At 45.0% G+C, this 27,303-nt stretch overlaps 1 protein-coding gene across 10 annotated transcripts in view; it reads left to right on the forward strand.

Annotated features, from left to right (window-relative positions):
• The window catches only part of ABHD13 (abhydrolase domain containing 13), a 182,061-nt gene that overhangs the window by 104,638 nt on the left and 50,120 nt on the right, over positions 1 to 27,303 (forward strand). The gene's annotated exons all lie outside the window — the stretch shown is intronic.

Genomic DNA, 27,303 nt, shown 5'->3' on the forward strand with positions numbered 1-27,303 from the left:
AAACTGCACATTTTTCCCCAGGGCAAGTAATTTCACAAAAACACACCGTAGTATCTGAAACCTACGTAGGTGGGGGGCCGCTCCCACCACACCCTCCCAACTATGTTTGCCAACTCTGGGATTGCATTACAGTGGGGAAAAGGGCATATTTCCTTACGTTAGGCAAGTGTTTACTTGCACTGAGAAAAACTGCGCTGTTCAGGATTTCAGTTTTTGTTATTTTCATCTCATGAAAATAATGTTTGAGTATATGGGGTTTTGACCATGCAAAGTAGGTCTCTCTCTCTCTCTCTATATATATATATATGTATATGTATATATATATATATATATATATATATATATATATATATATATATATAAAAAATTTAGAGAGAAAGTGCTATATCTTAATTACTGTCTTGAAATTTCATTCCCTTCCAGAACATTATTGTGCATGTATTGTTCTTACACATTCAGCTTATTTCTATGTAGATTATTTCCCTTTTTAAGGATCCCACCCAGTCTTTTATTTAACTTACATTTAGCAGTTGGTTTAGATTTTAATTCCCATTTTCAAGGAATTGAGTTTTTGGTAGTTGCCAGCATTAAACTTAATAGGACCTTGCTATGTCAAGATAATTCAGTTTCTGTATCCTAGCTCAAAACAATCATTTCCTTATTTAGAATAATTTTCTCCCCCACCATTTCTGACGAAGTACCCTGTAGGGAATTTTTGAAATCTGCCATCTTGTTGCATTCCCAACATGTTCCCAAATACCTCTTTCCCGTCACACCTCCAGCAGTTACAGTATACCTGTGGAAAAGTCTACTTGGTGTATAAAAAATATTTATGCAAACACTCCTATGCAAAAATCCTAAACCTTCCAAATTTATTACATATTTTGAGCCTTAGAAATATACACCCACTCGTTATTTATTGCCTTTCCATTATCATTTCCCAGTTTTTTTTTCTAACCTTTTCTGATTGATTCTTTACAGTTATGCATGATTTTATATGCTGTACTTAATTGCCTCCTTTTAAACAGCAGCTTCTGTTCTAGATTCAGCAAAACTGTACTACAGCAGGTCTTTCACTTAGAACTTACTATCCCTTTCTCTTTGCTTATACTGTGTTATCAATACCTGGTAAGTAAGGTGGGTTCTCTAACTTGCAAAGTGCTGTTTGGCCCAATCCCAATCTTATCTTTCCCTCTCTAGTTATTTGCTTCCAGTGCCTTTGTTTCTTTGCTAATTCTCTCCAGTAAATTCCAGCTCCCTTTTGCTTGATGTTCTTCGTCTTCCCTTGCTGCAGTCCTGACAATTGGGTATAGTCCAGTCGGCGGTCATGGCGCTTTAGACTGGCGTCAGTGCGTCAGGGTACTCTGCGCATGACCGGCGCCATTTCCTCAGTCTTTTGCCGCATGGTCCGATGCAGAAGCAGTGCAGGTTGGCGTTCTGAGATTTTCGAAAAACCGAGTTTCAGACCGAATACAGAGTTGGCTAGAACATTTTGGTTTTTCTTGCCTCAGTATTTAACGGATGTCAGAAAAAGTGAATAACTGTATTTCTTGTGGGAAGCAGATACCGTATAAGGGATTATCATACTTTGTGTATACCTTGTTTGGGGCTGAAAACGCGGCGTTGTTGGTTGCCGCTCTTGTGCTAGATTTACTATTAAGAGGAGGCTTGATTGTGCTAGGTTAGTGTTTGGGAAGCGTTGCAATTATATGCGTTGCGCGGATGCTCCGACGCCTGCTTCATCTAAGAAGCGCAAGGACAAAACAGTGAAGTCTAGGGGTGAGGAACCGGAGGTCGGTCCTTTAGAAGGCTCAGGGGAGCCAGAGGTTTTGCCAGGAGTCTCTATGGAGTCTCAGGCAGATACTTTACTGTTGCAGGATGTGCCCTCTCAGGAGGTAGGCCAGGCTGAGGGGGCTTCTCAGGTATCTGTTCTTCCCTCTCTTCCCAAGGTAGTTAGGGCCTCTCCTTCTGTTGCCAAAGCTTCTTTTAGAGGAAGGCCAAGTTCAGCTTCTGTAGGGGCTTCTCCTAGCATTTCGGGCTCTGTGCCTAAGAAACATATGCTTAAAATGGCAGAAGATTTGATTACTCTGATTAGAGGTTCTATGCCCCCTCCTGATAAGAGGCCTAGGGTGGAACAGGAGTTTGATAGTTTTGAACAGTGTTCACAGGCTTCAGAGTCTTCTGTGGAAGACTTGCAAGAGTTGGGTACTTATTCTGATTCTGATGTGGATGATTCCACTCCTTCAGCTTCTCCTCCTGAGGATTTTTCATTTTCAGAGACTCTTCACTCCATGAGGGAGCACTTTAAATGGGAAGGCCAAGATTACTCTGACTCCAGAAAAGGCTTAGGGAATTCTTGTTTTGCCCCAGCATAGGCCCTTAGCTATTCCTCCTGTGTTGAATGTGGTGGAGGATGTTTTGAGGCTTCTCTGAACCCTGATTCCTTGCCTCCTGCTCCTGTTAAGCCTGATAGGTATTATAGGGTGCCCAAGCTCATAAGTATTTGTTTAAGAGTCCCAGACCCAGAAACTGTTTCTCAGGGGCCTAAAGGTGTTAAAGCTTCTGTGGTTAAAAATCCTGTACCCTCTGATAAAGAGGCAAGGGCTTTGGATAGGTGGGGTAAGAAAGTATATACTTCTTCCACTCTAGCCATGAGGCGTTGAATTGTCAATTTCATATGCTGAAATATCAGAATTATCTCCTTTCACAATTGAAATCTAAGGTGGATGCTTTGGCGGAAGGTATTGAGTGTAAAGAATTGCTGGATTTGGTTCATGTGTCTGAACAAGTGGGTAAGCATTCTTTGCAGTGTGGTTTTGATGCTGTTCAGGCCTCCTCGAGGGTGGCTGCTACTAGTTCTGTTCTTACATGCATGGTTGAAGGATCAGAATTTAGCTGAGCATGTTAAGACCAGGATTTTGTATGCTCCTTTACAGTCTGATGTGTTGTTTGGACCGCCTGTGGAAGCAGTTTTAAAGAAAATGGAGGACAAAGCTAAGTCTATGCAGACTGTTAAAGATTTTGCAGGTGCAGCCTCCAAGTTTAGTAGAAATTGGCCTGCTAATATGGTTCCCAGTCTAGGGGTAGGTCTAGACGTGGTAGGGGGAGGGCTCAAGGTTCGTTTAGGCCTAGATCAGACAGTTCACCTGCTCAGACTTCTGGTGAGGGCAGGGGTCAGTCCTTTCGTAAGCAGAACCAATGACCTGCCTTTTCAGCTGCCAGTGGACTCTCGTCTGGCAGCTCCTTTGGGAGGAAGATTGTCTCTTTTCAAAGAAAATTGGGATTTAATCACTCAAGACAGATGGGTGCTGGATATCATTCATCACGGGTACAGATTTTATTTCCACACAATGCCCCCTTTCAAAGGCATGCCAGATGTTCCTCCTCCACAAAGAAAAGAGGCTCACAAGCAAGTTTCTCAGTTACTCCAGATAGGGGCCCTGTGCCAGAAAGGGGCTTCGGATTTTATTCTCGCCTGTTCCTAGTACCAAAGAAGGGGAACACGTGGAGACCAATTTTGGATTTATCTATCCTCAACACTTATCTGGACATTCCCAAGTTCAAGATGTTGACGTTACAGCAACTGTTGCTTCTGCTGGGCAAGGATCACTGGATGGTAACTTTGGATCTCAAGGAAGCTTACCTTCATGTGCCCATAAGGTTAAGTTGCAGAAAGTATCTGCGGTTCGAACTGGAGATTTTCATTATCAGTTCTCTGCATTGCCCTTTGGCTTATCTACTGCCCAGAGTATTCACAAAGGTTCTGGCTCCAGTGATAGCTTACTTCAGGCTTCAAGGCATTCAAATTTATCCTTACTTGGACGACTGCCTGCTTCTGGCTCAAGAAAAGGAACACCTTCTACAGCATCTGGAATATGTCATAGCAGTGCTAAGATGCCTAGGGTATTCAATAAAGTCCAGTCTAGTACCCTCTCAAGACATGTGCTTTCTGGGTGTGAGACTGAATACAGCAGCCCAGATGGCCTTTTTAACCCCGGACAAACAAAAGAGTCTGTCACTTTACTTCCACCAACTATCTCATCAGTCCGTGCTGACTGCAAGGACAGTCCTTCAAGCATTAGGGTTCATGGCATCTTGTATTCTGGTGCTTCCCAATGCCAAACTGCATATGAGGAAGCTGCAATGGTATCTCAAAATGTATGGACACAGCACTGCCAAGATTTGGACACTGTCATTCAAATAATACCTTGCCTTCAAAAGGAATTCTTGTGGTGGGCTCAGGAATGTCACCTAAACAAGGGACTCTCTGTGACCCGGCCAGAGGCGAGTCAGATTTTAACGACAGATGCCTCGGACACTGCTTGGGAGCTCATCTAAATGGAAAGTGGATACAAGACAAGTGGCCTGCCAGACTACAGCATCTACATATCAACATGAAGGAGATGTTAGCAGTCCAGTTTGCATTGATGGCGTTCAAGGAGTTACTTCTTCCAGGGCAGGTGTTGATTCTGACAGACAACACAACTGTCATGTGGTACATCAACAAGCAAGGGCATTCTTATCCTCTATGCAGGCAAGCAATGATTTTATGGGAGACTGCGTTAAGCCTGCAACTGACTCTTCAGGCAAGGTTTCTGCCAGGAGCACAGAACTCCCTAGCAGATGTATTAAGCAGACAAATCATGGATCCCCACGAGTGGAAACTGGATCTTCATGTATTTCAGAAATTGACAGTGTCATGGGGAACTCCAGACATAGATCTGTTCTTCTCCACTAAACCACCAGCTGCCAAAGTATTGCACAAAGGGGTTTCATCACACAGCTTGGAAAGTGGATGCTCTGTCTTTCAGTTGGAAAACCTTCATGTCTATGCCTTTCCACCTCTACCTCTTCTTCCAAAGGTATTACTAAAGGTCAGACAGGACAGGCCAAGGATGATTTTGATAGCTCCAGATTGGCCTCGGCAACACTGGTACCCACTTCTAAGGTCTTGTAAAGAAGCCTCCATGGCCTTTACCTCTGATTCCTCATCTGTTATCTCAGAAGGACGGTCATCTGCTCAATGTCAAGCTTCAATCTCTTCATCTCACAGCTTGGCATATTCTGTGTTGAAGCATGGTAGGTCTCAGCTTCCTCAACAAGTTTTAAATGTGATTATGGAAGCTAGAAGGCCTAGTACTAGAAGAGTGTACGGAGAAAAATGGAAGAGATTTTTATTTTGGAGTACAGCAAAGAATTTGGAGATTTCAGAGCCTAATTTGAGTGTGGCTCTTCAATATCTTACTGAATTATTGGACAAAGGTTTGTCTTTCTCTTCCATAAAGATTCATGCTGCAGCAATTTCAGCTCACTATGATTGTGCCCCACCTTTGTTTTCATCCTTTGTTCAAGCAGTTTCTTAGAGGGGCAAAGAATATAAGACCCCACGTAGAGCTCCCTACCTGTGCTTGGCAGCTCAATTTTGTGTTGGAAAAGCTTACTCTACAACCTTTTGAGCCTGCAGCTACTTGTGAATTGAAATATTTGTCATGGAAGACTGCTTTTCTGTTGGCTATTACTTCTGCAAGAAGGGTGTCTGAGTTACAGGCCCTTATGGCAGTAGAGCCCTTTTGATTTTCCATAAGGACAGGGTATCATTACGTACTAATCCTTCCTTTATGCCTAAGGTGGTTTCTAGTGTGGCTTTAAACCAAACTATTCATTTGCCCTGTTTTTGCAGATCCTCAAAATAAAGGGAAAAGATTTTGCACACTTTAGATGTACACAGGCATATTATTTGAGCAGGACTAAAGATTTTAGGCAGTCTCAGCAGTTACTTGTTTCTTTTGCTTTAAGTTCACAGGGCAAGCCTGTGTCAAAACAAACTATTTCTAGGTGGATTGGCTTTTGCATTGCATTTTGTTATTCCCATCATGGCAAAGAGGTTCCAGCTGGGATTAGGCCTCATTCCACTAGGGCTACTGCCACTTCAACAGCATTTCTAAGGGGTGGCAACTAAGGATATTCTGGAAGCGGCTACTTGGAGTTCAGTGCATACTTTCTCTAGGCATTATCACCTGCCTATATACTCTAAGACTAGAGCTGGTTTTGCCACAGCTGTTTTACAAGGCATGTTGTCAGCTCCTGCTACTTTATAATTTGCCAGCCTCCCTTACCTCTGCTTTGGGATTCTACCCAATTGTCAGGACTGCAGCAAGGGAAGACGAAGAACATAGTACAGTTTTGTACCTACCATAAATGTAGATGTTCGAGGATTCCCTTGCTGCAGTCCAATTTACTCCTCCTTCCCTCTGTGTTTCAGGGTGGTTGTGTAGGTGAGTTTACATGCCTATATTTTTGTATATATTACTGTATATATTGTACATGTTTTTGGTGCAGGTTGTTTTGGGACTTGTCTTTTGGGTCTTCTGACATCTGGGGCAAGAAAAGACTGAGGAAATGCCGGTCATGCGCATTAGTACCCTGACGCATTTACGCCATGACGCTGGCCCACAACACTCTCTGGACTATACCCAATTGTCAGGACTGCAGCAAGGGAATCCTCGAACATCTACATTTATGGTAGGTACAAAACTGTACTTTTTCTATATCCCATCTTCAGTTATGCCTGTTGGTAAAATCTTTCTCCTTTCCAGTATTTGCTTTGTTTTTGAATACATTCTGCTATTTTATAAATGTAATATTCTGTAGTATTGTAATATTCTGTATGGTTATTGTTCGCCATAAGGACCTGTATCCAAAATCCTACTCTCTGCTTATTTCTCTACCCCGCTCCTCATTCATCATCACTACTTTCCACTGTTTTGTAACCTTCTGCTTGTGTTGTGTTTTTTTGCCTTAACTGCATCACTCTAATGTCTGGCAGTTGGCTTAGAGGATTAAGTAGTTGTTAAGCCATTTCCTGTAGTCCAGCCATTTCCTGTATTCCAGTGGTGCAAGGTTTGATTTCCCTCAGCATCTTTTGCCTGTGTGACTCTGAACAAGTCACTTAGCAAGACATTGCTCCAGGGCTGAGTCTGAAAAAGGTCCTTGGAGGTCATTGTTCTACTCTGGGCAACAAATATAAACAAATGTCTGCCAAAAAGCAATTACTAGAAAATGGAAATCAACATTTATAATGGCTGTAACTGATGTACTGCATGTTGTAAAGGAGATAAAAGAACTGTAGGCAGGATATTTATAAAAGGAAAGGAGCAAATTACACATCAATAAAAGGAATTTGTGGACACAGTTATTGAAAAATAATGCTCAGGAGGAGGAATGAGATTTACGGGTTGACAGGAGCAGAGCAGGTTATGTAATGTTGGTGTGAATGAAAATTGTTTAAAAATGTATATTCTAATGAAGCAACGAGAGTTATCACTGTGGTTTGTTTTCTTTTTGATTAATGTGTATCTGTATATGTATCTGTCACTGCAGCAGTTGTAATGTAATGGATGTTTAAAATATTAACCATTAAATTGTAACGCATATTTCTGTATGCTGCATAGCTTGATATAGATGAGAACTGTATATAGGTTATCTAATGTATATAGGTTTTATGTTTGTAGGTTTGTATATTGTTTGTTATTGTTTTATTCTCTGTTGTATCATTTTCTTGTCTTCATTTGGTTTTGATATAACCCTAATAAAAAGGAATTGGAAAAAAAAAAAAACTGTGAAACTGATTATGATATGAAATTGTAGAATCGACTAAGTCTACCAAACCGGCCTTGGATTTTAGCAATAAAGTGAAATCTTAAGCACTGTAGCACTGACCTTGGCTTGCAAAATCTCATTTTTCAGTTGTAAAAAAAAAAAAAGACACCTACTTTTGCCATCTACAGATGTCAACTGTAACTACACCAGATGTGGAAACGCAGCATACTACGTGTGACAGAGCAGAGGTTTTTAGGCTATAAACTGTTAACTAGCTGCTTTCTGCAGTTCAGAGTTTGATTCCCTCAGCCTTCATCTACAGGCTGTGCCACTCTAACTCTCTTAACTAGACAGTGCTCTCAGCCATTTGGGAAATTGGGCTAAACTCCAAAATAGTCAACTGGATCATTTCCTGGTAACTACTTAGGAACCTTTAAAAAATATTGTTCACCTGTGTGACATGCAAGTAGTATGTCCACACTATTAAAGTCTACATAGTGGAAGTCAGTGGGCTGTTTTAAACATTCTTTGTGTTAGCTTTAAAACTAATCTAATCCCTCAGCATCACATCTTTAAAGATTAAAACATAACATTGAAAGAAAAGAGTAATATATACCTCAATTTTTTCTTACACATGATACATTGTTTTAAATGAAATCACTAATAATATATTAACTAAGTTAAACTAAGTATTTACATTGAATTTCATTACTTAAACTAAATGGTTATAAAGTGTTTATCAGTTGCAACAATTAAAGTGTTATCTGGTAACATAAACATTTGTTACATGGGCTTGATGTCTGTCTTCTGTAGTACTTGTTACATGGGCATCTGATAAAAAATTAAACTGCTTCTACATGAAAGCAGTTTAAAATACCAGGAACAACAACTTTATTACCATTAATTGCTTCAGGATGAAGTTAAGTATGTGCATACATTAGACAGTAACTGTACCGCATACTTGATTGGAGGAAATGGCCACAAACATGCTTTTATTTATGCCAGTCAGGTTGAATTATAGTTCATTCAAGGCCAAATCTCAATCAGTGCTAGTCATAGACCAAATCAGTCTAATTGACAGTCAGATTTGCACAAAGGTCAGAACTTAGAAGGGAACAAAACGCACAAAACACCACATGCAGTACCTGTAAAATGCTCAGCCAACATCAGTGGCTGATGGAATTTGCAACCACATGTTCTTCCATGCTCTCATTCAGCCAACACCAACAACTGACGAAGACTGTCAGCATGTGGTATTTAAGCTGTGACTTCAGCCTGTCTGCAGCACCATGGGGCATCTATCCTAGAGAGGGCTAAGTTGTCCAACCCTGTACCCCCTCACACTCACCAAGTTCTCTCCCTTGTAGTTTAGCCTTCCAAGTTTGCCCTTCCACCTTCATGTCTGTAACACCTGGCCTATCGTATCTAGTAGCTGCTAGGGAAGGCACAAACCTGAAAAACCGTGTAAAGGGGGGGGGCAGGAAATTCCTTCACAACCGCAGTGTGAAGAAACAGTTTCTTCCATTTCCTATGCTTGTCACACCACTTTCTGCTTTTACAAGGAATGTTGGGTGGGCAAGTGTTCTAGTCTGTTTAAATCTCATGTTGTGCTTGAAAATTACCCTCCCCAACTACCTACCTCATTTATCCTATGCATTACCTTCCCAGCTGTCTTTATAGTCCCCTCTTCTTCCTACTCCTACCTTTCTGTCACCTTTACTCCCCCTGCTAGCTTACTTACCTCCCCTCCCCCCAGGCAGTCCCACTGCTCCTGTGATTCCTTGGCCCACTGTCATTTGATGTGTTTTAGAAAAATCCCATTAAGGATTTCCGGATCACACTCTTCAGAGAGACTGTCAACAAGACTTGCTGCATTACCCCAAATTCATTTTTTTTCCCAGAATATTTGAGAGATTTGTAACAGTCTCTTGCCTCCTTTTAATATGCAGATAGTAAATACAACACTAACAGTATCACCTGCTGTACTGGTGAGCTGAGCTACCACTTGCCCCAGTTTTCACAGAGTATTCCTCACTACTAAAAGAATACAGGAGGAAAAGACTGATCTGAAGTTGTTGTCTTCATGTGGTCTTCAACTTGTGGGTTCAAAGATCTAGCTCCGATTTGACTCGACCTCATATCCAGCATCTGATCTGAGGTCTAAGCCCCTCCCCTACCTATAATGCCCCTGTGTTCTCCTTCCCTTCAGATCTCATTTGCCTCTCTTCATGTCTGCATCATGATACATGCTCTCTGCTGTTAATTATTGTGTAAGTGACAGTCTTTAACCTTTAGTTTCCTCTTTCTCATATCTTTTCTCCTCCTTTCTGCTTTTTTACCTCCCCTCTCGCTTTTGCGCCAGTTAAAAAAAAAAAAACTCACGCAGGAATCGTAGATAAACTCACCAAACTAGCCATAAAACCCCTACGTCATATGATAGGTTACCAACTGGCTCACTGATAGAACCCACACTGTAAAAGTAGCGGACTCCAAATCTGACTACCAACCATTTACAAGTGATGTCCCACAGGGATCGGTCCTAGGTCCTCTCCTGTTTGGCATCTACTTCTCTGAAGTTCAAGCCAACACAAAGGGACTCTGGCTGACCAAGTTCACAGTTGATTGCAAACTGGGAGCCATTATTGATTCTCCAACTGATGTAGACATTCTACAAAAAGGCCTCACTGACACCAATGACTGGTGCTAGAACCATGGCCTTAAGCTCAATGCCAAAAAGAGCATTGTCATTCCCTTTGGGAAAACCTCAGTGGCCATGAACTACCACATATAGGTGGTAGTCTACTAAATACTGAAGGTGTGATAAGAGACCTGGGGACACAGGTTGACAGCAACCTCTCCTTTGATAACCACATTGCCACTGTAGTCACAAGTCCTATGTGGCACATCTCATTACAAAAGGTTTCTCATCCAGGAAGAAAGAGGTCATAATCCTTCTCATCTCTCATTAGACCTATTATAGAATGCAACGCCCCCTTTGGTGCGTACCTCACTAGACACCTACAACAACTGGAAAGGCCACAAAAATACCTCACTAAGAGGATCTTGGGCCTTAGACACATGCCCTATATGGACAGACTCAAAAACTCCAGCTATACTCTGTTATCGCCTACTTAGAGACAATCTCTGCTTGACCAACAAAGCCATGTCTGATCCAGAGCTGATACACCTAAAGAAATCCCAATCCCTCCATGCCACATGCTCCAGGGACCTAACCCTCATTACCACAATAAACTGAACATGCTGGAGGGACAGGTTCCTAACCCAGAGACTTCCCATACTCTGGAACAGACTTCCCATTCACATCAAGCAGAGCACTTCACTAGCCCTCTTTAAGAGAAATCTTGGTAGTGGATGGGCAATAGGAAGTTCACCCCGGGATCACTTCAGTGGCCTTGCTTGACAGGGGGACTGGGAACTAACTTTGGGCGGCATGATACCAGGGAATCTTTTTGGGCTAGGCTTGTATAGGCTCTAGGGCCATTAGCCTAATACGCACCTATGAACCTATCTAACTTTTCTGTTGCTTGTGTGGTCACTGTGTGCATGTGTGCTGGGCATTAGGTTGGGAGAATGCCTGATACCCCCAAACCAGGCTTCAGAAAATGTGCAGTGTGTGGCCACAAGCTCTAGCTGATGGCCACACTGTGTATGTTGTTTATCTTGAGGCAGCCCACTTGCAGACCTCCTGTTCCAGCTGTGTCGGGTTTAATCCCCAGGCACTGATGGACAGGAGGAACAGACTAATCCTCAAGGGCCTATTTCCTTTTTCTTCCTCCGGGACTCGGGACCCTTCTGCCTTGGCTCCTACCTCTGTCTCAGCACCGGCCTCTGGGACTCAAACTCTGGGGATGGAGACAAGTCAGCCAAGTCAAGGGATAGGCCCAAGAAGCGACCCCCAGCTCGCTTGCCTTCGGCTGGCCCCCCAGTCAAAGTTAGGTCTGCTTCGAGGCCGGAGTTTCCCCCGCTCCATTCCCCCAGTTCTCTATGGAGCCGGAGGAGCCCCAGACCAGTCACTAGCTCAGGCCTCCCCTCTAGGCCGGTGTCTGTGACTTATTCTTCCCATTCCACCCGTAGTCTAAGCAGAGATGGATTGGATGATGTGGACGTTCATCCACACCCAGGTACAGATGGGAGCCTTGCCTGCCCCCCCCTCCCTCTGGAGCGGGGAGTATGCTGTCCGTTTTCATCCCTATTACTCCTCTGATCTTATCCCCGGTTTTGGAGCACTTGGATCCAAGGACACACTGCGTTGGGGGGCCAGCTCTGATGGTACCTTGCACCTCTACACTGGCTATGGCCTTGAGCAGGTCTGATCTGACTAGCTTGGATCCGACCAGTTCTCAGGTCCATAGCCTCGGCATCAGATCCGAGGGGATAGTGTTGGCTCTGAGTTTGTCGGAGCAGAGCCTTCCCCTTGGCATCTCGGCGCCTAGAGGTTCAGCTCCGACTCCCCCATCGGGTCAGAGGGTTACAGCTCATCCTATTGTCCTTTCTGAGGAGGTCCGTTCCCCTTCTGCTTTCAGCGTAGTGGAGAGGGTACACTAGATTCATTCAGTTCTCTTGACAATCTCATCTTTGGATTCCACCCTAGCTCCCTCTGTTTCTGCGTGGATCTGGCCATTCTGCCATCTCGGGGACAGCCTGCTGGCTATTTGTCCCAGGGTGCTCCCTCTTGGGAACAGCGAGACGGTGAGTCCTCCCCAGAGACCCCCACTCAGGAGGCCCCTCGCAAACATATGTGCAAAAGGAGGCACTTAGACTCCCCACTGGAGTCCCCTCACCGAAGGCACCAATTGGAAGGCCCCCCCCCCCAGTCAACCCATGAGGATGTCTCCTTTGGAGACTCCATGGAGCTCCTTCACCAGCATGGGGGGCTAGTCTGCCCAAAAACCTATCCCAGACGAATCGGTGTTCCTGGAGGCATTTTGTGCAGGACCCTCAACTTCCTGGGTGTCCCCTCCTGGGGATCCTTTAGTGGTTCTCATTACATCTCAGGTGTGGAAGAAACTGGACATGGTGGAGTCCATTCCCAAATGCCCGGACAAGGTTTTGAGCCCCCCTTCAGACAGGTAGCATTGGAATAAGGTTTCCCCGGTAGATGCCATGGTAGTGGCAGCTGGCACTAAGAAGGAGCTCGCTCAGAAGAGCTCTACAGTCCACCCTTCTGACCAAGAGTCGAGGATGATGAACCATTTCGGGAAGCAGGTGTACGCTTCAGCGACCTTCTCTGTATGGGTGCTGAATTACATGTGATTCAGGTGTAGCGAGACCTGGTGAAGGAGATTGCTGAGTCGACCCCTGGGTCCATGTCGCCGGAGGACAAGGTGTGTTCCACTCATATGGCCACCCTGAAATCAGTTGCCAACACCTCTATATGTCTCCTCAACCATGTGACCAGGGATACCTCTGGAGCTGTTGGTACTGGCGTCGACATCATATGACACGCCTGGCTCTGGCTCTGTGCATTTCAGAACCCTTTAAGGTGTCTTTTACAGATGCCCCGTACAACAATTCCTCCCTTTTTGGGAAGTCGGTACATGACATCTTAGTTTAGAGTGAGGACGGGAAGACTCTGCCTGCTGTCTGGATCCACTTTTCGGCCCCTCAGCACTCCTCCTGTAGGAATCAGTGAGGGACCAAGAAGATGCGGTTGTCGTCTCAAGAGTTTTCACCAGGACAACTCAGAACTTGCCTTCCCCCAGGGGCAGAGGGAGATTTGATAGATGTCGCTTCCCCCAGGGGCAGAGGGAGATTTGATAGATGCCGCTCTAGTGGCAGAGGGGGTCTGAGAAATCGCAGGTCTCGAGAGCCTTTCTAGGATGACACCCGCACAGCAACCCTGAAGGGTTGCCCGGCTGCTCGTCTCTGTAGGCAGTCTGGGGCTGTCTCTCGCTACACCTAACAGCGTGGGAGTCCATCATGAAAGATCGTTGGGTGTTGCAAATTATATCCAGAGGCTATTCAGTCCCCTTTCTTGAGTCACCTCCATCGCCCAAACACCTGCCGGACGTTCCACCCGTGCTCAGGGAGGATGCAGCACTGGAAATTGCAAAGCTGCTATGAAAGTGAATCATCCAACCCGTCTCCCCAGACCAGTCCAGATTAGACATTTATTCCAGGATCTGAAGTAGGAGATTCATTTGTCTGCAACCTGTGGGTTATGGATCCGATATCGGATCCGAACCGGCATGGTTTACCAGCTATGGATCCAAGCTCTCAGCTCCTCCCCTCACCCATAATGCCCTGCTCTACCCTCATGACCTCAGATCTCGTTTGCCGCGCATGGTGACCAGATTGTGTTTTTCAAAGCTCTCCAGCTAAGTGAAATTTTTAGTCTTAAAGTGCTTATTTTTGAAAGTTTTGTGTGAAAGTTGTGTGGAAGTGTAGGTTTCCCTTTTATATTATTATACTTTTAGTCTCTTAAAATTTAATTTTACTTATCCCTCCTCGCTGGTAGCGTAGTGTGTGTTTGGGCCTGTTGAGTGGTTTTGTTACTTTACTTTAACTAGTTTTAGTAACCTTGTTTTTTGCTTTTGGGATGTCTGAGCAGCCCAAAGCTGTATTTTCAAGTGCTCGAGTGTGGCCATAAGCTTTCCCCAGCTGATGGCCACACTCTGTGTGTTAGATGCCTGGGGGTTGAACACCTCACATCTGGATGTTCCATTTGTGCAGGGTTCAACCCCAGGGCATTGAAGGAGCGGAGGTCCAAGCTTGTCTTGGCGGGTCTTTTGCCGCCGGACTCTGCTCCGGCCTCCGCTCCTTCGGGGTAACCGTTCCCGGTTGTCCCTCTCGGCTCCCCCTCCTCCTCCTGGGACTCAACCTCCCTGTAGTGGTTCGTAGGAGAGGGAAGCTAGGAAGAAGGACCGGAGTGAGAAGCACCATAAGCGGTGGGCCGAGACCTCTGTTTCGGCCCCGCCAGCCAAACGGGCTTCTCCTCCGGCCTCCTTGTCTGCTGGCTCTCCCCCTCCTCGGCTCCGGTCTCCAGTGTGTTTTTCACCTGGACCTGAGGAGGAGGAGACCCGATCTCCGTCGAGGCTATCGAGGAGGCACTCAAGGCCTACCTCTGTAGCCTCGTCGAGATCAACTTATAGCCTGTCAGACGCTGATCTGGACCGGATGATGAGAAGGTTCATCCAGGCCCAGATGCAGATGGGAGTGCTCTTGCCTCCCCCACCCCTTTTTTCAAGCCAATTGCTCCTTCTCCGACCCGCTACCGGGTTGGAGCAGTTGGAGCCGAGCAGCCGGGCGGGGTGGGTCGGCGCCGATAGTACTTGGTGCCGGATCCGACCCTGCCCTCGAGTGCATCGGATCCGACCTCGGAGCCTGGATCCGAGCCGGATCCGGGGATCAGTGCTCGCCGGCACCGTCTGTGTCGGAGCACACTGTCCCCGGATCCGGCGCGTGCCGGCTCCGATCCACTCCGGATCCGAGGGGAGCCGATTGTCGGATCCTTTGGTGAGGTCGGCTCCCCTTGGCTTTTGATGTAGTGGAGAGGGCCCTGTTGAGGGTCTCCGGACCCCGGCACTTGCCGGCTCCGTCCGCACTCCCTCTGCACTGGGTCAGGCTTCCACCATCCGGCCCTTGGGACAGCCCGCTCCTGTGCCCCAAGCTGTTCCCCTGGAACAGGTTACTGTTCGAGGAGTCCTCTGACAGCCCCCAGAGGATGTTCCTCAAGCATACGTGCAAAGGAGGCACATTGACTCCCCGAGTCTCTCACGGAAGACAGTTTGGAGGAAGGTAAGGCTCCCCACGGTCACCCCGAGGATGTCTCATTTGGAGACATCCTGGAAATGCTCGCATAAGGGGGTGGTCTGCCCCAAGTCTTCCTCGGACGAGTCCGTGTTCTTGGAGGCATTTGAAGCGGGCCCATCTACCTCTTGGGTGTCCCTCCTGCCGACCCCTGGTGGACCTCATTACCACCAGGGCGTGGAAGGAACCGGACACCGTGGAGCCAATCCCTAAAGGCCCGACCGTATTCAGTCCCCGGCTGACCGTGCCCATTGGAGTAAGGGGCCTCGGTAGATGCCATGTTGGCCGGCCACCAAGAGGAACTTGCTCAGGAGAGTCCCTCAGTCCATCCCGAGCAAGGAGTCTCGGATGATGGACCGCTTGGGAAGCGGATGTTTAGTTCAGCGACCTTCTCGGTAAGGCGCTGAACTATCTGGCACATGTGATTAGGATGCAGCGATCTTATTAAAGAATCGCTGCATCCCCAGAGTCCATGTCGGAGGAGGGCAAAGTGCTGCACTCCACCCGCATGGCGCTCTCAGGTCGTTACCAATACCTCTATCGGCTACTCTCCCATGCTACGGAAGGCGCTAGAGCCGCAGGGCAGGTCTAGTTACTAGGCGTCAGGCCTGGCTCCGTCATTGTGATTTCTCAGAGCCCTTCAAAGCAGCATTTGCGACGCCCCTTCGATGGTTCTGCCCTCTTTGGCAAAACTCTTAGCGACACTTTGACCCAGGCGAGAAGGGCGGGGAAGGCGCTGTCTGCCGTCGGAATCCGCTTCTCTGCACCCCAGAGGCCCTATTCTAGGAACCAAAAGGGTCAGAAGAAGATGTGGTTCCGGAAGTCGCAGCAATCCCAGCCTGCTCTGGACAACCAGTCCTTCCGTGGCAGAGGAGGACAGGGAGGACGCCGCCCTAGAGGCAGAGGGGCTCCCAGGAACTTCGGGTCCAGAGAACCCTTCTCTGAATGGCCCGCGCAACAACTATGAGGGGTTGCCCGGCTGCTCCACTCTGGAGGCAGTCGGGGGACGTTTTTCAGAGCACCTAGCGGCATGGGAGTCCATAACATCAGACCGCTGGGTTCTCCAGATCATATCCAGAGGATACCGTATCCCCTTTCGTCACTTGCCAAAATTGAAGTCCCTCCCCGACGTTCCACCCGGTCAGTGGGAGGCCGCTTTGGCAGAAATTGGCCATCTGCTAAAGAAAAGAGCCATCCAGCCCGTCCACCCAGACCAGATCGGATCAGGGTTCTACTCCAGGTTCTTTTTAGTGCCAAAAAAGACGGGGATCTAAGACCAATTTTAGACCTTTCTCTCTTGAACCTGGCAGTTCCCAAGGAGAAGTTCCGAATGGTCACTGTGCAGTCTATTCTCCCCCTTCTGGGAGAAAATCAATGGATGTGGTCCATAGACCTCAAGGATGCGTACTACCATATACTAATGGACAGGCGCTCCAGGAGGTTTCTCCGCTTCCGGCTGGGAGCCAGTCACTACCAGTTCCGGGTCCTTCCCTTTGGTCTCACCACAGCCCCCAGGGTGTTCACCAAAGTATTAGCAGTGGTAGCGGCCCACCTGAGGCTTCAGGGGGTACAGGTCTTTCCCTACCTGGACGACTGGCTCCTTACCGCCCCAACAAGGCATCTACTACTATTGGCGCGAGACTCCTTTATCCATCTTGCTCCCCGTCTGGGCATCACTATAAACACAAAAAAATCCAACCTAGCATCCACGCAGTTCATAGATTTTATAGGTGCCAGGTTAGACACAAGGAGTTTAAAAGCCTTCCTCACTGCGGACAGAGTTCAAAATCTGCAACTCCAGGTGCGGGCCATTCTCCACTCAAGCTCAGTTCCGGCGGAGTTGGTCCTGAGGGCTCTAGGGTCCATGGCGGCTGCTATAGCACTTCTTCCTCTCGCCAGGTTCAATATGCGCATCCTCCAGTGGACACTCCTAGTACAGTGGTGGTATCTTGCTCTTCCTATGCATCATCCCATTGCGATCAGCAAGGCTTGCAAGCGGTCCCTCCTGTGGTGGCTTCACTCTCCAGATCTCCACGGAGGCCGCCCATTTTGTGCTTCTCCCCTCTCGCCACGGTGACCACGGGCGCCTCCCGCCTCGGTTGGGGGGCATTTTGCAGGCGGACCGTCCAAGGCACGTGGAACGATTCAGAGACCTCACTGCATATCAACGTTCTAGAGATGAGAGCAGTGCTCTTAGCGTTGCTAGCACTTCAGGCCTTTCTTCCCTTGGGAACAATTGCGATTCAATCGGACAACATGTCGGTTGTCTGGTATATCAACAAGCAGGGAGGAACCAGGTCTTACCCTCTTTGTCGAGAAGCCATGAGAGTTTGGGAATGGGTAATCTCCACCAACCGCTTTCTCATAGCGCACATTCGGTCGGTCCAACATCCTGGCGGACAAGCTCAGTCGCACCATTCTCACCCCTTACGAGTGGTCTCTCAATACTCAAGTAGCGGAACGCATATTCGCACGGTGGGGAACTCCTTCTTGCGATCTTTTTGCCTCTCCCTCAAACACCAAGTGCGACAGTTTTTTCGCTCTGATGCCTCCTCCCGGAGGTTCCCAAGAGGCAGCTCTGGTGCATGCTTGGCCACCCGTTCTTCTTTATGCTTATCCCCTCTTGCCTCTGATGCTCCAAGTTCTTCAGAAAGCCTCTCGGTTGGGGTGCAGAATGATTCTCATTGCTCCGTTTTGGCCTCGACAGATCTGGTTCCCCTTCCTAAGGTCTCACTCTGTGAATCCTCCTTGGATTCTAGATCCCATTCGGATCTGATATCTCATCCATCCGCTTATCTCCTGCGAACCTGGACAACCTGAGGCTGAGGGCTTGGCTGCGCCAGTTCCAGTGTTGGTCAGGACTCGGGGTATTTGGTCCCCTGTTAAGGCGATCCTGGTGGCAGCTCATAAGCCATCCACTAGGAAAGTCTACCGCAGCAAGTGGAAACGGTTTTCGTTGTGGGCAGAGCGGCAAGGCCTAAACCCCTTCACAGTTCCTCTCCCTTTGGTGCTTGATTTCTTAACCACTCTTTTTAACGATGGTGCCAGCAGTTCCACGGTCAAAGTACAACTTGCGGCAATTTCCCATTATCACATTGGTCATGACTCCAATCCACTGATGTCGGCCAAGTTGTGTAAGATTTTCCTTTAAAGGTACTTTTCTTCTCAGGCCCCCTGTAAAACAAGCGGTTCCTCCTTGGGACCTTTCCTTAGTTCTCCAGGCCTTGACCGCCCCCCCCTTCGAACCGGCGGCTACGGTAGATCTGAAATTCTTGTCGTTCAAGACTGCCTTCTTAGTAGCCATTACTTCGGCCAAGAGAGTTTCAGAGCTTCAAGCATTATCAGCTAAACCTCCTTACTTGGTCTTTCATCCGGACCGTGTTTACCTCAGGACCAACCCGTCCTTTCTTCCTAAGGTAGCTTCTGAAGCAAACGTTAATCAATCCATTAACCTCCCTGTCTTCTTTCCTAAATATGAAAACAAAGGTGAATACAAGCTTCACTCCTTAGATGTTCACAGGCAACTTAGATTTTATCTAAACAGGATGGCTGGTCATAGGCAATCCGACCAGTTGTTCATTTCCTTTGCTAAATTTAATTTGGGCAAACCAATTTCTAAAGTCTCACTATCTCGCTGGATTTCACAATGTATCTTATTGGCTTATCAAGCTTCAGGAAGGCCCGGAGGGTGTACATGCCCATTCAACCCGGTCAGTCTCTACCTCGGCAGCCTTTAAGGCTAGGATTCCGCTAGATGATATTTGTGCAGCAGCCACGTGGGCTTCATCTCATACTTTTATTTCCCACTACAAGTTGGATCTTGCATCTAGGGGTAGAGCATCCTTTGGCTCCTTGGTGCTCGGAATATCCTTCCATGATGGCGCCCAAGATTCAGGTAGCTGGGGACTCTGTCCCACAGGTTGCAGACAAATGAATCTCCTACTTCAGATTTAGAAGTTATGTACTCACCATAACGTTCCATCTGAGTAGGTGTATTCATTTGTCTGCAACCATCCCGCCCTCCTATCCCCCTGGCCTTTCAGTTTCCTGCATATGTTGTGTTACCCTTTTCAGGGTGTTCTTGCTGTTGGCAAACTCGATCTGAGGTCATGAGGGTAGAGCAGGGCATTATGGAGTGAGGAGGAGCTGAGAGCTTGGATCCATAGCTGGTAAACCATGCCGGTTCGGATCCGATATCGGATCCATAACCCACAGGTTGCAGACAAATGAATACACCTACTCAGATGGAACGTTATGGTGAGTACATAACTTCTAATGCTTTTTTGTGCCAAAGAAGACGGGGGGACCCAAGACCCATTCTGGATCTCTCCATCTTGAACCTGTCAGTGGCCAAGATGAAGTTCCGGATGGTCACCCTTCAATCTCTCCTGCCCTTCCTGCAGGAGAACGATTGGATGTGCTCGATCGACCTCCAGGATGCAGACTATGACATTAAGATGGACAGGCTGTCTGAGGTTTCTTCAGCTAGAAGCCAGTCATTACCAGTTCAGAGTGCTTCCCTTTGGTCTCACCACAGCCCCCAGGAGATTCACCAAAGTGATGTCAGTAGTAGCGGCTCACCTGAGGCTCCAGGGCATGCAGGTCTTCCCTTACCTGGATGATTGGCTCCTTGCTGCTCCTTCCAGGCATCAACTCTGTCAAGTGAGGGATTCCTTTCTCCTCCTAGCCCTGTGGTTAGGCATTAGCATCAACCTCAACAAGTCATCTATGGCCCCAGTTCAAGTATTAGACTTCACTGTGGCTCTGCTGGACGAAATTCAAACCAAAGTTTTTCTTACTCTGGACAGGATACAGTCTGTGAAGCTACATGTTCTTTGGATTTTTCAATCCAAGTCACCTACAGCAGAAATAGTATTATGGGCGTTAAGGTCCATGGTGGCCATGATCAATCTCTTGCCTATGGCGTGTTTCAATATGTGGGTTCTTCAGTGGAACCTTGCGGTACAATGGTCCATGTTAGCTCTCCCATTGACTCACCTTCTTCAAGTCTCTTGAGTACGCAGGGACTCTCTTCTGTGGTGGATTCATTCTTCAGACCTTGTTTGAGGTCGTCCCTTTCTTTCACCTTTTCCCATGGCCACTGTGACTACAGACGCTTCCCTGCTAGGGTGGGGGGGGGGCAGTGCTTGGGAAGGACTGTCCAAGGCTCATGGTCCCCCTACGAGACCAGATTGCACATCAGTGTCCTGGAGATGAGGGCGGTGCTTCTAATATTGCAGGCTCTCCATTCCCATCTTCCCCCAGGAACGATTGCTATCACAAAGTCATGAGAGTGTGGAAGTGAGCAATCTCCACCGTCGGTTTTCTGGTGGCAGCTCACATTCCGGGGAGGTCCAGAATTTTAGCGGACAAGCTCAGCAGGTCTATTCTGATGCCTTACGAGCGGTCTCTGAATCCTTCAATAGCGGAGCAGATCTTTCACAATAAGGTCTGCCTTGCTGCAATCTCTTCACCTCTCCATCCAACCCAAAATGCAGCGTGTTCTTCACTCTGAACCCCCCACTGGGGGAAACCCCCAGAGATGCTCTGATTCATGCTTTGCCCCCTGGTCTTCTGCATGCTTATCCTCTTCATTTAATACTAAAATTCCTTCAGAAAACTCAGGCTAGGGAGCCTAGTTATCCTCATTGCCCCATTCTGATCTCGCCAAGTCTGGTTTCCCTCTCCATGGTCTGGTCTCATCTGGTGGCTGCACCATGGACGTTGGATCCAGTTCCGGCTCTCATGCCTTATCTCTCAGTGATTCCACATCCAGATCTGAAGAGCTTGAAGCTCACTGCTTGGCTGCTCCAGTTCCCCTGATAGTCAAGAGACTCTGCTTTTCTTCACCCGTCAAAAGGATCCTCGTGGCAGCTCATAGGTCTTCCACCAGAAAGGTGTACTCCAGCAAATGGAGACTTTTTTTTTTTGATCTGGGCTTCAGCAGTGTGCCATAGATCCCTTCACTGCCCTGGTTTCTGCAGTGCTGGAATTTTTAACTGGGATATTTCAGCAAGGTGCCAGTGTTTCTACGGTCATGGTTCAACTTGCCACAATTTCTAATTTTCATGTAGGTGATTAGTATGGTTTCCTTAACATCTTAAAAGCTTTGCAAGGCCTTCCTCAAAGGCACCTTTCTTTTTTGACCCCCCGGTGAAGGACCCATTGCCACCATGGGAGCTTACGTTGGTGCTACAGGCTTTAGTTTCACACCCCTTTGAACCCGCAGCCTTGATGGCTCTACAATTTTTGTCCTGAAAGACTGCCTTCTTGGTTGCTATTACTTCTGCCAGGAGAGTTTCGGAACTTCAAGCATTGTCGGTCAGAGCTCCTTGTATGTTTTTTCATAAGGACAGTGGTGTCCTTGCGTACTAATCCATCCTTTCTTCTTAATGTAGCTTCAGAGTTCAACATTAATCAGGTGATTAATCTCCCGGTGGTCTTCCCAAATTTTCAAAATAAGGGAGAATACAAATTGCATTTATTGGTTGTGCACAGACAGATACATTTCTACCTGCATAGGACTAAAGCCTTTCGTAAATCTGACCAACTCTTCATTTCCTACTCCAAACCCTTTTTAGGGAAACCAGTATCTAAGGTCACTATCACCCGTTGGATTTCCCAGTGTATTATTCAGGCATATTCTGCCAGGGGTATATCCCCACCAGGTCATGTGAAGGCACATTCCACCAAATCTATGGCTACTTCAGTGGCCATTTGGTCCAAAGTTTCATTGGAGCATATTTGCTGTGCGGCTAATTAGGCCTCATCTCATTCCTTCATCTCGCATTACAAGTTGGACATCATGTCCAGGAACAGGGCATCCTTTGCCTCCGCCGTGTTCCAAAATATTTTTTCATGAGGGCCTCCCAGGTGTTTAGTAGCTGGGGACTCTGTCCCACAGGTTGAAGACCAAATGAAGACAACAACTTCAGATAAAGAAGTTATGTATTCACTATAATGTTCTATCTGAGTTGTTTTTCATTTGTCTTCAGCCGTCCCTCCCTTCTTCCCCCTGCCTTGTAAAAGTGTGTGGTGGTCTCACGACTACAGGAGGTGGTCACCATCAGGGTGCTTCTTATCCTCCTCCTTGCTCATGGATTTTCTGGTGTGGGACAAGGTGTGTTGCGTCGGGTGCGAATACTAGATTGGGCAGCAAACTCAATCTGAAGGGAGTAAGGAGACAGGGGCATTACGGGTAGGGGAGGAGCTTAGAGCTCTGATCAGATGCTGGATATGCGGCCGAGTTGGATCAGAGTCGGATCCAAGAACCGACAGGTTGAAGACAAATGAAGAGCAACAACTCAGATGGAACGTTATGGTGAGTACATAACTTATTTTTTCTGTTTGTATTATTCACGAAAATCAGAATATATATGTGCAGAAACTTTTTGGATATATTTATCAGCACCGTTATTGATATCCAGCATTCCAGAATATTAAAGAATTTTCTACATACTGTTGTTGTTTATCAGCACTGTTATTGGGGACAGTATTTGGATATTGTTAACATCTAGTGAAGCATTCTTAACTGAACTACAGTTTGCAGACTTCATTGTAAAAGGTACAAGAATACTTAGCCCACAGAAGAGAGACTTGCAGCTGTTAAGCAGAAGTTTGGATATTTAATAGGTAAAGACCTTCATTCCAGTCTCACTTCACTTGTTTTCCAGTTAATTCCAGTATATCTGTTCTTTCAGTGGTGAGCCTACCATTGATGGGGGGAAGACAACAGTTGAACTCCGTCCCAAAACTCCATAGCAGCCAGACTACATATATTTAACAAAACTCACATCAGGGCAAAGTAATAACATTTACAGTGACATTTGTTTATCCAGTTTTTCAGTAACTACAGCAAAAATGTTTTGCAACAGACTTTTCAGCAGCACATCAGTGTCTTTCCAGATGGGAGACGGTGACCTTCATACAGAATAAGGACACTGCAGCCAAGCCGCCAATACTAGTTACTCCTTACGGAGCAGACCTTTTGGTAAGACACCACTGATATTCCAGGAGTAAACTTTGTACAGAAAACGGCCAGAGCAGATGATGCATCTCTACATACAGTAATTGTGGCTGTTGGATTGCAGAGCATAAGTGTTTGTTTGAAACACTACTTCAGGAAAAGACTTCAAGACTCAAAGAACGTCAACGGGACCAGCAGTACTTCAGAAAGTCTACCTTACCATCTCCATAAACTTTCAAAATTTTCAGTGTGAAATCAGACCACCGAAAAGCAAAAAAAAGAAAAGGTTTAAAAAGCTGAAGACGTACTAATCATAAAGTTATGTAAACATGTATGCACTCTTTAGCCAAGTCAGGCAGTAATTATCAGTTAAGGTCCATTGTATAAATATGTTAAACAATACCTCTGCAGTAAAGACACTAGTAAATGTTTGGTTTAAAGTTAAAAATTTAATAAAAACAGTCTAAAGAGGTACATATCACGTTGTCAAACTTTTAAAAGTTCGAATGTCATATGGTTGACACTATGTGATCAAACTTTTAAAAGTTTGAATGTTTCAATGGTGATCTCCGTACAGTTTAGAATGGGAAGATTTCCCTTTCTGCACTGCACACGGATGACACTTGAATTTGCTTGCAGTAGATTTTGCAGATGTACAGAATTTAAAGAATTGGTTATGACCAGAACATGCAGATTTGTGCTTTAAAAGCTAAAATGAATTTCAGTTCAGCTGACACAGCTGAAGTTCTCAGAGAGACTTATTTGGAGTGGCCAGTGAGAAAAAAAATGTAACAGTATGCATTTGCTGTTCTGGAAATGCATGTTGTGTAGGGTATACCAGAAATGACAGTCAAGTTAATTCACAGAATAAAGTGTTTACAGTTATATATTTGGCAAATGATTTTTGTGTTATTTTGTGTAGCAGACATTAAGACCTTTGTATTATGGTAGTAAAGTGTTGCAATGTATAAATAATATCTTGATACAGAGACAAAAAGATATTAAGTGATGTTTTGCTAGTTTACAGAATGTAAAATATAAAGCTAGTGCTACATTTTAGAAGTGACAGGACAGTCGGAATTTCAGACCCATGCAAGAAAAGTGCATCATAGAGATTGTCTCAATAAAGCCATACGTTCCACTTCTATGTTATACCTATACAAAGGACAGACAAGTTAAGTTCCAGAATTAAATCAGTTCAGCTGTAGTAAAAAATGTGTATATTGTATGAAAAAACTTCACGTACTTGTATAAAGGACAGACAAGTAAACTTCCAGAATCAGATCAGTTCAACTCTAGTAATAAATGCGTGTATGTAAATGGATCAAGATTGTATATATGTCTTGCAGAAATTGCAGATTACCAAGCACACCAGAGGTACGGACTTAAGTAACTGAGTTATCAGATTACAGACAAGACAGAACTATCTGCCATAAAACAGTATGGTAAACAGTTTAATATTCTTAGTGACAAATTATGCAGTTACAGTTCTTACTATTTTTCTAGAAAATTGTAGACAGTAATGATAAATCCTTGCAGCATTTAGTAATACTGAAAAAAATTAAATGACATCAGCTAAAGGAACGGCTGTGGTAAGACAGTGGGTGGAGATTCACACACAACAGTATGTTGCAACCTGAGGGTCACAGAGTAAATGCAGAAAGTTCAACAGTTAAGATTAATTTTATAGTGGTTCAGAAATGCAAAACATATTACAATATTAATGCAGTGTTAGATTACTACTTTAGTTTCATTTGAGATTTTGAGAGGGAAAAAAATGCCACTGAGGTTTCTGTATAAAGTAGCAGCCTTTCCATTTCGCTGTAGTACATTATCAGTTCAGTTATTACTGCGGTGGTGGTGCTGCGGTAGCGTTGTTGCCTCACAGTAAGATGTTGTCCCGTTCGATTCTCAGCTAGAGCGTCTTCTGTGTGGAGGCATACGTGAATGGGGCGTGCCTTCATCGAAGGTTGTGCGTCGGGGCTGGTAACCCGGTACGTAAAAATCCACTACCAAACATTAGCGGACCGGAGTTCCGCACTGGCGACCCCTAACTGGGAAAAGCCGAAAGACACACACACATCATCAGTTCAGTTAGACTTGCAAGAATGCATTTTTAGTAACATTAGCTTAGCTCAATATAGTACATACAACAGATGTGCATTTATGTAAATTAGAGTTAAAGCAAGTATGTAAATGTTCTCATGTTTTCAACCAGTTGTATAACAGTACTAGATTTCAATTTGTTTTTATCTATGTTCAGGCAATATGGACAGGAAAAAAGGTACTAATAGTTTAGTTTCCAGAATATAACATTTACTAGATTTCAGTTATTCTTTTATCTATGTTCAGGTAACACTGGTAGTTACTTTCCAGAATATACAGTTATTTTAGATGTTCAGTATAAATATGTATCACTCTAATGTAAATTTTAGTCAACGTACAGAATATGATATTCATACTCAGTTATGCATGTTCAGTACATTTCAAATTTCAGAATGTAACATTAATACTGTTATACATTTCTAACAGCATTATGTAACTTTCTGTCGAGTTTCAGACAGACACTCGTACTCTTATGAGTTTTTTATAGTAAATTTCAGATAGATTTCAGAATATAACATTCATACTCCGTTATAACATGCAATTACATTACACTTCACATAATTCAGTCATTAGTTTTTAGTGTAAAGTGGCAGAATGTTTTGTAAATAGCATTACTACATCACATATAACATTTATTCAGTTATTAGTTTTAAGGGTAAAGGGACAGAATTATCTGTAAAAGGCTTATTAAAATAAGTTATGTAACAAGTAGTAATTTCAGTATACTTAAGGCATAACAGGGCAGGCTTAATTTGTTAATTTACAGATTACAGTGCACTTCAATTATTGCATATTAGAAAGTTAAAAGGACACCGACAGAGTTTGTAAAGGTATAGATCTGAAATACAGAAAGCATTATTTTTAGTACACTGTTACAGTGCATAGATATTTACAGGATATTTAAGACATACATTTAGAAGGCAGATATCTGTTATAGTGCAGAAATTAAAAAGGTAAATAGAATTAAACCTAGCTAAAAATTTTTAGACAGAAGTTAATACAGTATATGGTAATTGTGCTTCAAGACTAGTTGTAACACGTTAAAAAATTGCCCAGTTGTCATAAAGTTAAGAGACTTCAATCCAAACAGACCGTAAATACTCAAGTGACACCTAGTGGTCAAAATTGAAAGTTTATTTACCAGATAAAGAAAACTTCTGATCATTACAGTAGCTTTCATGTACTATAGTATTAAATTTACAAAATTACAGGAGTAAATCATATATTGGTAATTTCAGAAACAATTGTTACAGAATAAATCCTACAGAAATACAGTTAGCAAGAAAGACCTTGCATGGGCCTGGAAATGTAAGGTTAGGCATATGTCTTTTATATTTCATATTTTAAAGTAAATACAGAAATAAGATACTCATGTGAGTGTTCAGGTGTCTTCAGAAGTTGTTAGGTCAGATATTTAAATGTACAAAAAATACAGTATTCGAAATGCAGCCATGTTAAAGCAGGCTTTCACAGTTTGCATACAGTTTCAGTAAATATCAGTGAAAATAACCTTCAGTCAGAAATACTGATAAGAACAGAATGTGCAGTACTTTGAGAGCAAACAGATCTTACAAGGCTTGGAAACCAAGGTTAAAGAGGCATGTAGAACATTGCAAGGTTTTGGTATTATTAGGGAGTGGAGTCATTTTAAGTTGGCTTTTGGACTGATATGCAAAATGTTTTTGCAGTACAGACACTTGGGCCTGAGTACAGAAGTCAGTTTAGTATTAAGGAGGAAAAGACTGTTTCAGTTTGTATTATTCATGGAAATCAGAATGTTTGTGCAGAAAATTTGGATAGATTTATCAGCACTCTTAACGGTTAGCCAGCATTCCAGAATATTAAATAATTTCGACATACTG

The sequence above is a fragment of the Protopterus annectens genome, chromosome 5.part0, assembly GCF_019279795.1.
Source record: "Protopterus annectens isolate FY-2018-M chromosome 5.part0, PAN1.0, whole genome shotgun sequence".
NCBI lineage: Eukaryota > Metazoa > Chordata > Ceratodontiformes > Protopteridae > Protopterus > Protopterus annectens.